The sequence below is a fragment of the Silene latifolia genome, chromosome 6 (assembly GCF_048544455.1).
Source record: "Silene latifolia isolate original U9 population chromosome 6, ASM4854445v1, whole genome shotgun sequence".
Classification (NCBI taxonomy): Eukaryota; Viridiplantae; Streptophyta; class Magnoliopsida; order Caryophyllales; family Caryophyllaceae; genus Silene; species Silene latifolia.
Genome location: NC_133531.1, coordinates 31,296,917 through 31,308,946, shown reverse-complemented (window position 1 = coordinate 31,308,946; position 12,030 = coordinate 31,296,917). Strand labels below are relative to the sequence as shown.

The 12,030-nt window shown below is 38.2% G+C and overlaps 1 long non-coding RNA gene across 1 annotated transcript; it reads right to left on the bottom strand.

The window, feature by feature from the left end:
• Positions 1 to 3,007: 3,007 nt before the first annotated feature.
• LOC141658689 (uncharacterized) lies at positions 3,008 to 6,278 on the bottom strand. Its single transcript, XR_012549351.1, has 4 exons — positions 6,055 to 6,278; positions 4,732 to 4,819; positions 3,601 to 4,184; positions 3,008 to 3,078 (listed from the first exon to the last, which is right to left on the bottom strand). It is a non-coding gene; the product is annotated as an uncharacterized LOC141658689 (long non-coding RNA).
• Positions 6,279 to 12,030: the final 5,752 nt, after the last annotated feature.

Here is a 12,030-nt window from a genome sequence, read left to right as displayed (position 1 = left end):
TGCGGAAGAGAGAGCCACTGTATACATATCTCAACATTGTCAGGCCTTGGTTGCGGGATAAATATGTCGAACTTGTTGAAGACTTTATTTGTAGCTTCGAATTGTAGGTAGAGAAAAGCTTGTAGTTATGTCGGGTTTTCACTGTCACGCCCAAATATTATGGTTCAAGCCGATCAAATAGGATAATGAGACAAGTTGAATTTATGAAAAGGGAGTCTCTCTCTCACAATTTTAGAGGGAGAAAATTCTCTAAAATAGTACCAAATGTATAGAAATAAGAAATGGGTTTTGATTATCTTCTTGATCTTCTTACTCTCATTTCTTCATCTCTTTCCATAGAACATTTTTTCTTGTATCCTTTTTTTTTTCCAGAAATTTTATACCCCAACTAAGATCCGACTTTATTTACTCTCCATTTTAGCCCAGGAGAGCTATATTTAGTCATTTATCTTAAGATTAAAGGTATAAATCAAGAAGTCATGCAATTTTTTAGAACATTTTTTGAGTTTTAATTTCATGTTTTGATTATTTTAGCCCAAGTGATTAACTGGAAGCGAAACTGCTTCGAAAGGGCTTGAATAGCCTAAGTCATTAACCATCAGTGAATGTGACGAAAGCAATCTATTTGCTTTGCTTGATACTTTCTACTTTAGCTTTCTTGTTCTTTTGAGTATTTTATAGGTATTTTTTTTTTGATAAGGAAAGGAAACTAGGTCAATCGAAATTGACCTATAACATCCTCACGGATGTGAGCGGTAATCGAAAATAAAAAACTTTCAAATTACCCATATCATAAAAATAAGGGAAACAAAGAGTACAAATAAAAACTTTCAAAAAAGTCTCTTGAAACTTTGCAATCCCACAGGAAACATGACATAAAAAAGAAAAAAGAAAAACAAATAATAAAAAACTAAAGATATGCAGTAAATGAAACTGAGGAGAGTGGAGACAAATAAAGGAAAGCATATCTCCTCCTCCGAATGATGCAACTGTAAAAGAAAAAATTCACACCAATACTCCAAACATCAAGAAAGAGTTTTGATGGTGTTCATGCTAATTTGTTTGGCGATTTGGGAGAGAAGAAATGCTGCTATCTTTGATGGGAGCCCTCGGCATTGCGAGGTGGTGGGACGGAGAGTGCAGGAGCTTCTTAGGGAGTTAGATAAGGCGCAAGGGAGGAAAAAGGGTGAGGAGGTTGCTGTGGATAACATGGGGGCTGGGAGGGGTAGGGATGTCAATATCACCCGAAACCGATTTATATCCGACCCACCCGACATAATTAAATGGATGAAAACCCGAAATTAGCGGGTGAAACTCGGGTGACGGATGAGTTGGGTTCGGATTCGGGTCGGGTTCGGGTGGACCTCCATCCACCCGCCACCCGATCCATCACCCGACTAAATTAAAAAAAAAATCATTTATCACACATATATATACTCCTAATTCCCTATTTTTTTCTATCAAACCCTAAACAAATCCCTCATTTCTCCTGCCGCCTCTTCTACTCTCTCTCTCTCTCTCTCTCTCTCTCTCTCTCTCTCTTAATTTTCCAATCACCTTAAAACAACACGATTCACATATGACGTATCTCCTTCGACCTCCGCCAACACCACCTCTCACTCCATCCATAACGACTACCAGCGCCGAGACTGCTCTATTGCCGGCGTCCTACTCACCGCACTCCATAAACACAACCCCATTTTCGTACTCCACACAACCGCAGTACCACACCCCTAAACACACAAAATGAAAATAAATCGACTTTTTGAAATTTCTCTCTGATTAATAATGGTTATGCCCATGATTGAAGATGAAGATCGGTTTGCTTACAGTGCAAAGGTAACACCGGAGTTATATTAATTCAAAAAGAAGATTAAGGAGTATAGCGAAGATCGGGATGGTAGACTGGTATAGTACGGTCGCCGGCGATAGTGTATTGGTGATGTCGCCGACGATGTTGTACTAGTTATGTCGTCGGTGATACACTTGTAGTAAGTGACGGCTACGGGGAGTAATTCATATCGTCGGTGTTGGTGGTAGTAACGGTTTCCTAGTGTATTTATAAAAAACAATTCATTTTAAGAATATGTATTTGTAATGACATTTTAATAGAGGTGAAATGGATTGGTTTGATTGAACTTTATGCATTTTATTAGTTTGTGGAGGTGAAGTGGCAGTTTTTTTAAATATATTTCTCATCCGTTAATCATCCGATCCACCCGATTCACCCGCGGGTGACGGATGGGTCGGGTTCGGGTGGAGAGGTAATCGGGTGATGGGTGGGTCGGGTGGACTAAATGGATTCGGGTGAGGTTCCATCCGATCCGAACCCGACCCGTTGACATCCCTAGCGAGGGGTAGGAGGACAGGGGTGGGTTTGGTCAAAAGGGAGGAACGGTGTGCTGATGGTGGAGGATGGCTGGGGCCCGAGGAGGGGTGGTGAAGATTAATACGGATGCAGGGGTGGTCGAAGGTGTGGGGACGGGGTTGGGAGCGGTGGCTAGAAGTTCTGGTGGTGAGCTGGTGTGGGTAGTGGTGGTCCAGGAGCACGGGGCTCGAGAGGTGAAGAGGGCGGAAGCGGAGGCTATAGTGCTTGGCATGAAGGAGGCTAGGAGCATGGGACATACGAGGATTATTGTGGAGAGTGACTGTTTATCAGTTGTCAACGACCTCCGGGACAAGAAGAAGGGAAGAGCGGACATTTTCCGCATCTATGATGATATTTTCCACTTATGTAATAGTTTTAGTTCGGTTGTTTTCTCTTTTGTTAGACGGGAGTCGAATTGTGTAACACCCCCTCATACCAAGGTGCCTTACCAAGGACTACCCTAGCATGGGAGGTTGTTACCATCTCGGTTGCCCGAGGTTAGTATATCAAAAGCAACAATCCAAACAACTTTATTAAAGTATGAAGAGTTTAACGATTACATAATCTCAGCCCAACTCAAAATAAAAGTGTAAGAAACTCAATACAACTGAAATCAAAGATGACTAAACTCATGTAAATGGAAGCTAGACTCGAAGTGATGACTCCCCATGACTGTCCCAAAGCTACACATCTGCATTACCTGTCATAATCTGCTCACCATCCCCGAATGGATCACCGTAGGTTTTACAAAACAACAACAACGGGTTCAGTACCGTTCAATCAATATAAGACAACAAACAATACAACCAGCTGATCATCCTCCATCCCCGGTCTCCCGATCTCACACGAAGAACCGACTACACACCGAAGTGTGTAGCCCGCCATTACCCATCGCAACAGGTAATTCTCGCCGCCGAGTGGGTGACGCATGACCCATCCCCACCTAGTCCGGCTCATCAACGAGCGACTAACAATCCCTGTCCCTTAATGTGCACATCCCCTCCGTGACGGGTTCCACGGAGGGCGAACTAGGGTGTGAAGCCACTCCCGCAAGTGACTCCACCACAATCACACACACAGCATCACAGCTGTCACAACACCACAACCGTCACAGCATAACCACACCAATACCGTCACCACAACACCCAACCTCCGATGATCAGAAGATAACAACAATTATAAAACATATGCAATCTCAATTAATTAACAGTACTGAGTAGGAGAAACCCTACCTTTTCGCAATCCAAGCACACACAAGCAATCAATTATGATCCTTCACATATCCATCACCTACATAACATAATTATGTATAATTACCACCTACTCAATCAATTAATCATGCACATAACCTAGACTCATCATAACTTAATAGGAATATCAACTTAAAGAACAAACACGACTTTTCCTGATTTTCCAGCACATGGCAGACTCGGTATAAAATACATAACTAATTCCAGAAAATTCGAATTGATGCAAGGCCAATTGAATTGGAACCCCATGAGTCTTAGCTACAAATTATATCTAAACGTGTTTTTGTAACACCCCGGTTTATAAAAGAAGTCCTCGTCAAGACATTCCCTCATAAAACGGACTGTTACCATCTCGGTTTCCCGAGGTAGTGAATAACAAATTAAACTCCAAGGCAATTTATATAAAATTTTAACTTAATTATTACAATTACTCTTTTCAACTCAAATTACAAGAACTGACATAATTAAAAGTGAAAGTCTTCTAGATGATGATCTAGCTACTAAGTCGTCTGATCCAGTGTCTCACGCCCATCAAGCTCCTGTCTTATCTCTTAAACCTGTCAAGTCTGCTCCCCATAAAACGGTTCATCACGGTGTTCACGAATACGGGGTCAACCGCGAGGTTGAGTAGGGAAAACAATAAAACAATAAAATATGATATGCATGATACTCCGCCACCTCCATCTCCATCTCAACTCATCACACACATCTCATAACCCGAAACGCCCAGCCATACCGATCCCCGGTAGACTATAAATATCGTAGAAGTCGATCTGCCGCGACTCAACGGTGAGGACACCGGTCAAGTCTGCAGAACCCGCTTTGGGCCTTATCACAACATCACATCGTATCTCAATATCGTCATCACCACATCATCCTCCAACTCCAATGCATATGAAATGCTCATGATAATTAATGCAATGCAATATGTATATAAATCATCGAATGATAAATCATAAGGTCATGCCGATTTCCGATGTTGTGATATCATACTCAACACGATCAAATCAATCAATCACCTTCCGAATATAAATGATAACGTAATTCAACCGCAATGAAACAAGTCAACACAATTCGATCAATAACGATAATAGGACAAGTGTATTTCCCTACCTCAAAGTGCCAGCAATCCAATTAAGCAGTTAAGCAGTCCATAAATAAAGCAAGGAATTTGATTATCGATCCTTCACGAATTCGTCACCTAAAACAATTATAATATTTATAATTACTAACTACTAAATATAGCAATCTCCCAAAATAGAAGTTTCCCGAAATACAATCCCGACACCAACTTATGCCCAATTGATAGCTAAAATAACCCGATTAGTATTTGACCCAACTTCCCAAAATAGACAGTTATTAAAGTATAATTCCTTTATGGAATTTTCCCGATATAGTAACTTTTCTCTTTTAACAAACCCGACTCAGAATAATTAATTATGATTAATTATTATTTTATTTTAAATAACTCGGAACTTAGATCACAACGATAATTGGAGATTTAAACGAATTATACGATTAAGTACCCGAATCAACCATTTGAACAATTCAACAATCCCGACTCAAACCCGTTTTAATTATTTTAATACACTCGGGAATTAATTAAATAAATTATTTAAATGACTCGGGGATTAAATTAATTAAATTATTTAATCGACTCGGGAATAATTTATTTAAAAGGCTCGGGAATTAAATTAAATAACCAATATGATAATTAAAAGATTAAACGAATCATTTGATTAAGAAAAACCCGAATCAAATATTGAACAATTCACAACTCGTCTTAAATTATTAAATGACTCGAAATTAATTAATTAAGCATGCGATGATTTAAATAATAAAGAAACGAATTAAACCCGGCTAAACACACTCACGCATTCACTCTCGCTCACGCACCACCTCCGGCCACCACAGGGCCGTGACAACCACCAGGCGTGACACCCACTTTGTCCCCACCACCAGCAACCAGGACCCACCTGGTCGACAGCCGCCGGCGGTTCGAACCAGAGCCGTCACCAGGCCTGGTTCACCGACTTGCCTCACCAAACACCCTCTTTTCTCTCCTTACAACCACCGCAGCAATCACTATTCACTACCCATACCACCACCATTCAACTCGTCACTCACCCACGCACGCAGACACCACGGCACCACCTTGTCGACCTCCCCCTAGTCGACGGTGGTGCCACCCAGAACCTACCCCTCCAAAAACCCGCCTGAAACCATCTAAAACCGCTGCTACCCTCCCATGTCGATGCCGCCTTTAACTGCCACCACTACCACTTAAAACCACCCTAACCACCACCCTTACACTCCTCACTTAACACCCAATTCCCTCACCCAATCAACCACCACCTTAAACGTCTCTATCAGACACGCAACCACCCCCAAAAACCCGACATAAACAATGAAAAACAGAGGGGGTTGAACTCTTACCATTCCGCCACCAGCACAGCCACCTAAAGCCACCTACGACCGTCGACAATAGCCTCTAGTTCCTCCCTGCAGCACCGTCAACAACCCAGGCACTCTCTCTCTCTCTCTCGTTTTGCGTGAAGTTGGCGTTTGGTGTAGGTGAAAAGGAAGGGACACTACTTTATTTAAAGAAAGAAAAAGAAAGCAAAAAGGAGGAGTATGGGTGTTTTTGTGCTGGAAAACGGTTAAAGGAAGAAAAGAAGGTAGGTATGGTATATAATAATAATCTAATAATAATATTAGAATAATAATAATATATAATAATAAGGATATTTTACTTTTATAAAGATATTTTATTAAAAGTCGAATGTAGGATAACCCGTCACGATTAACTTATATCGATACAACGCGGGTAATTAAAATAACTTAATGAAATTATCGACTCAATAATTTACCTGACTTAATTAGTAATATAAAATGTATAATAATTAATATATAATAATATCCGTTTAATAATATCCGTTTAATTCAATAATATCCGATTAATTTATTATATAAAAATACGGGGTATTACAGTCTTCCCCCCTTAAAATGAACTTCGTCCCGAAGTTCGCTCCCATACCCAACAACAGAAAGGTATTGTATATTGTACTTTTGGACGTCACGAAATTCTAACACAGTTAACACACATTTTTGACACTTCAATTAAACATAATAAATACGGAATGTTACATTCTGCCCTCCTAAAAATAAACTTCGTCCCGAAGTTTAACTCATCGTTTTCTTAATCCAATTAACTACGACTAATAACTACCTGTGATCACAAATGTATAACACTATATAATCATATGAGAACTCCGTCATCTTCCATCTAAATTCCGATCTCAAACTCAAGTAACTCAATAATCATGGTCGCACTGGACCGCAAACGTAACTCGGTCAACTATAACTTACAAACAAGTGCAAATTAAGCATCAAGATTTTACAATCCTCCCCAACTAAAAACATGGTTACGTCCTCGTAACCTTTATTATTATAACTACAGTTCTCAAACTACTACTAACAACTAAAAAAAAATTACCGTTACTAGTAAAAATCATTAGTAATTATTCATTTGACCAATCATTGTAATTTCATACTTTAGAATATAGGAAATCAATCATCATGAGAAAAGAATTAGGGTCCTAAAACTTACTACGAACTCAAAATCAGATAAACTTAATTTAATTCCTTTAACAAAACCAGCTTAGGTGTCGACTCACATATTGTAATTTACCGGTTCATCTTATTCAATTCAGTCCTATCTTTATTAATGAACGACTATTACTTCAACATCAGGATTTTAGTTGCACTTCTTTACTCAATTATATTCACGGCTCAATTAAACGTAACTATAACGACTATTATTTAAAACAATGCATATCCTGTGAATCCTAAAAAGGGTTATCCCATTATAATTGCCAATATAATTATCATAAACAATCTTTATTAAAATATAATTGATAGTAACGACTCGAGAATATAGATATGTCAAATGTCGTGCTACAATGGCAAAAATCACTTTAGAATTTTATGGCAATATAATAATGAACATATTCAATAAAGAAATACGACACGGTTTATTATCATGTCATAGGTGTAGGTTTAATGGAAATAATTTAATGCGTTGAAGGTAATAAATATAACTTTAGGCACACAACTCACATGAAAGTCGTTAAAACTCAGATGACATCCTACACGTGGGAACATTTAGACAACATTATTATAATTATTCATGCGATTATTTTGGAACTATTAAATTAACTTTTAACACCCTCAACTTTACCAAGATATGACAATGTAGTTTCATGTTTCTATATACCCGACCACTATGCGAATATGTGGAACACACCAGAGATTTTACAATATGCCAATGTATATAAATATGCAACAACTGGACTTGAATAAAGTATTTCACTCTTGATTAAGAATCAATTTAAGTCATTCAATTTTACTCATACTATCATGCCAACAATGTTATCTACTAAACTTTAATTTTATTTCTTGTTAAGATACATAACTACTGACATGCATGCTACTATTGTCGTATAAGGACATTATAATTTTCACATTACTGGGGTTCTTAATTTAATCGAACAATCGTATGAAAATTCAACATAGACGCGCATTTTAAATGTTGTAATTTCCAAAGACCACGAACAAATAACCGTTCGATTAAAACTTGTTTCATATTACTTTTATAAAACACGGTGAGTTCAAATCATAAGGAAATAGAGTTAGGTTTAAAGCACAAGAATTCCATTTTTAAAGAATTTTACAACTTAGTTGGTCCAAACAAACATGTGACAGCAATTGGTCTGAAATTTGGGTCAGTTTGCAAAACTTATTGTTTAATATAGAGACATCATGAATTTTTCGTGGTTTATCAATTTGAAAATATATATATGAATTTTATGATCGGTGGAGTTGGAATTATGAAAACCAAAACGTGTTTTATCACCATGTCATTCTTTTTCTATGTTCCAAACTCTTACAACTATACTATTGATACTAACCCATCCTAATTTAAATCTCCCACTGTACTTACGTAAGCATATATCCCATAGAATCCCTTCGCATCTCGATCTACTCATTATATCTAAATCACGATTGCGATGACTAAAGATATGAAATTCTATCGTGTTTCTTATTATTAACACAATACTATACCAGCATGGCTTTGGGATCACATAACCACATATTACTTAACCTAATAGTACTATCAGCACATCATTCATACCAAATACTTACCGTAGCGTTGTCCTGCATAATGGTTAGAATATATAGGTCTCAAAGTATACATCAACTCGATTATGCAATAATCAATGTATCAATCACTCAATACTTAGGCAATGATAAATGAATTTTCATGTTCAACCTCAGGCACTATTCTACCCTTTCTCTCGTATACACTCATGGTTTCCGGTTCAACTGAGAGGACCACAGGTTCGGTGTGAGGGGGCCCCTAACTCATACCTTACCGTAGTGTGCTCCTAACAGTTCTATCCCGGTGTTCATTTTATTTAGACTCTTCCTATGTTCATTGGGCTCATTGGTTTAGGCCTGAGGATCGTTCGCTCGATACCACTTTGTAACACCCCGGTTTATAAAAGAAGTCCTCGTCAAGACATTCCCTCATAAAACGAATTTGTTACCATCTCGGTTTTCGAGGTAGTGAATAACAAATTAAACTCCAAGGCAATTTATATAAAATTTTAACTTAATTATTACAATTACTCTTTTCAACTCAAATTACAAGAACTGACATAATTAAAAGTGAAAGTCTTCTAGATGATGATCTAGCTACTAAGTCGTCTGATCCAGTGTCTCACGCCCATCAAGCTCTGTCTTATCTCTTAAACTGTCAAGTCTGCTCCCCATAAAACGGTTCATCACGGTGTTCACGAATACACGGGGGTCAACCGCGAGGTTGAGTAGGGAAAACAATAAAACAATAAAATATGATATGCATGATACTCCGCCACCTCCATCTCCATCTCAACTCATCACACACATCTCATAACCACGAAACGCTTGACCATACCGATCCCCGGTAGACTATAAATATCGACCAGAAGTCGATCGCGACTCACATACGGTGAGGACACCGGTCAAGTCTGCGAGAACCCGCTGGGCCTTATCACAACATCACATCGTATCTCAATATCGTCATCACCACATCATCCTCCAACTCCAATGCATATGAAATGCTCAACAGTAATTAATGCAATGCAATATGTATATAAATCACTGAACTGATAAATCATAAGGTCATGCCGATTACCGATGTTGTGATATCATACTCAACACGATCAAATCAATCAATCACCTTAGAATATAAATGATAACGTAATTCAACCGCAATGAAACAAGTCAACACAATTCGATCAATAACGATAATAGGACAAGTGTATTTCCCTACCTCAAAGTGCCAACAAATCCAATTAAGCGATTAAGCGGTCCATAAATAAAGCAAGGAATTTGATTATCGATCCTTCACGAATTCGTCACCTAAAACAATTATAATATTTATAATTACTAACTACTAAATATAGCAATCTCCCAAAATAGAAGTTTCCCGAAATACAATCCCGACACCAACTTATGCCCAATTGATAGCTAAAATAACCCGATTAGTATTTGACCCAACTTCCCAAAATAGACGATTATTAAAGTATAATTCCTTTATGGAATTTTCCGATATAGTAACTTTTCTCTTTTAACAAACCCGACTCGAGAATAATTAATTATGATTAATTATTATTTTATTTTAAATAACTCGGAACTTAGATCACAACGATAATTGGAGATTTAAACGAATTATACGATTAAGTACCCGAATCAACCATTTGAACAATTCAACAATCCCGACTCAAACCCGTTTTAATTATTTTAATACACTCGGGAATTAATTAAATAAATTATTTAAATGACTCGGGGATTAAATTAATTAAATTATTTAATCGACTCGGGAATAATTTATTTAAAAGGCTCGGGAATTAAATTAAATAACCAATATGATAATTAAAAGATTAAACGAATCATTTGATTAAGAAAAACCCGAATCAAATATTGAACAATTCACAACTCGTCTTAAATTATTAAATGACTCGAAATTAATTAATTAAGCATGCGATGATTTAAATAATAAAGAAACGAATTAAACCCGGCTAAACACACTCACGCATTCACTCTCGCTCACGCACCACCTCCGGCCACCACAGGGCCGTGACAACCACCAGGCGTGACACCCACTTTGTCCCCACCACCAGCAACCAGGACCCACCTGGTCGACAGCCGCCGGCGGTTCGAACCAGAGCCGTCACCAGGCCTGGTTCACCGACTTGCCTCACCAAACACCCTCTTTTCTCTCCTTACAACCACCGCAGCAATCACTATTCACTACCCATACCACCACCATTCAACTCGTCACTCACCCACGCACGCAGACACCACGGCACCACCTTGTCGACCTCCCCCTAGTCGACGGTGGTGCCACCCAGAACCTACCCCTCCAAAAACCCGCCTGAAACCATCTAAAACCGCTGCTACCCTCCCATGTCGATGCCGCCTTTAACTGCCACCACTACCACTTAAAACCACCCTAACCACCACCCTTACACTCCTCACTTAACACCCAATTCCCTCACCCAATCAACCACCACCTTAAACGTCTCTATCAGACACGCAACCACCCCCAAAAACCCGACATAAACAATGAAAAACAGAGGGGGTTGAACTCTTACCATTCCGCCACCAGCACAGCCACCTAAAGCCACCTACGACCGTCGACAATAGCCTCTAGTTCCTCCCTGCAGCACCGTCAACAACCCAGGCACTCTCTCTCTCTCTCTCGTTTTGCGTGAAGTTGGCGTTTGGTGTAGGTGAAAAGGAAGGGACACTACTTTATTTAAAGAAAGAAAAAGAAAGCAAAAAGGAGGAGTATGGGTGTTTTTGTGCTGGAAAACGGTTAAAGGAAGAAAAGAAGGTAGGTATGGTATATAATAATAATCTAATAATAATATTAGAATAATAATAATATATAATAATAAGGATATTTTACTTTTATAAAGATATTTTATTAAAAGTCGAATGTAGGATAACCCGTCACGATTAACTTATATCGATACAACGCGGGTAATTAAAATAACTTAATGAAATTATCGACTCAATAATTTACCTGACTTAATTAGTAATATAAAATGTATAATAATTAATATATAATAATATCCGTTTAATAATATCCGTTTAATTCAATAATATCCGATTAATTTATTATATAAAAATACGGGGTATTACAGTTTTTCTCAAATTCCAAACTTATCAAGGGTTTTGAGACTGATTTCCAAAAACTGACAGAAACCGTCGTATAAAAAGTATTGATTCATAAAACGAGTTTAAAACATTATTTTTCAGTAATTCCAAATCCTATTGTCATCTAGACTCTACAAAGATGAT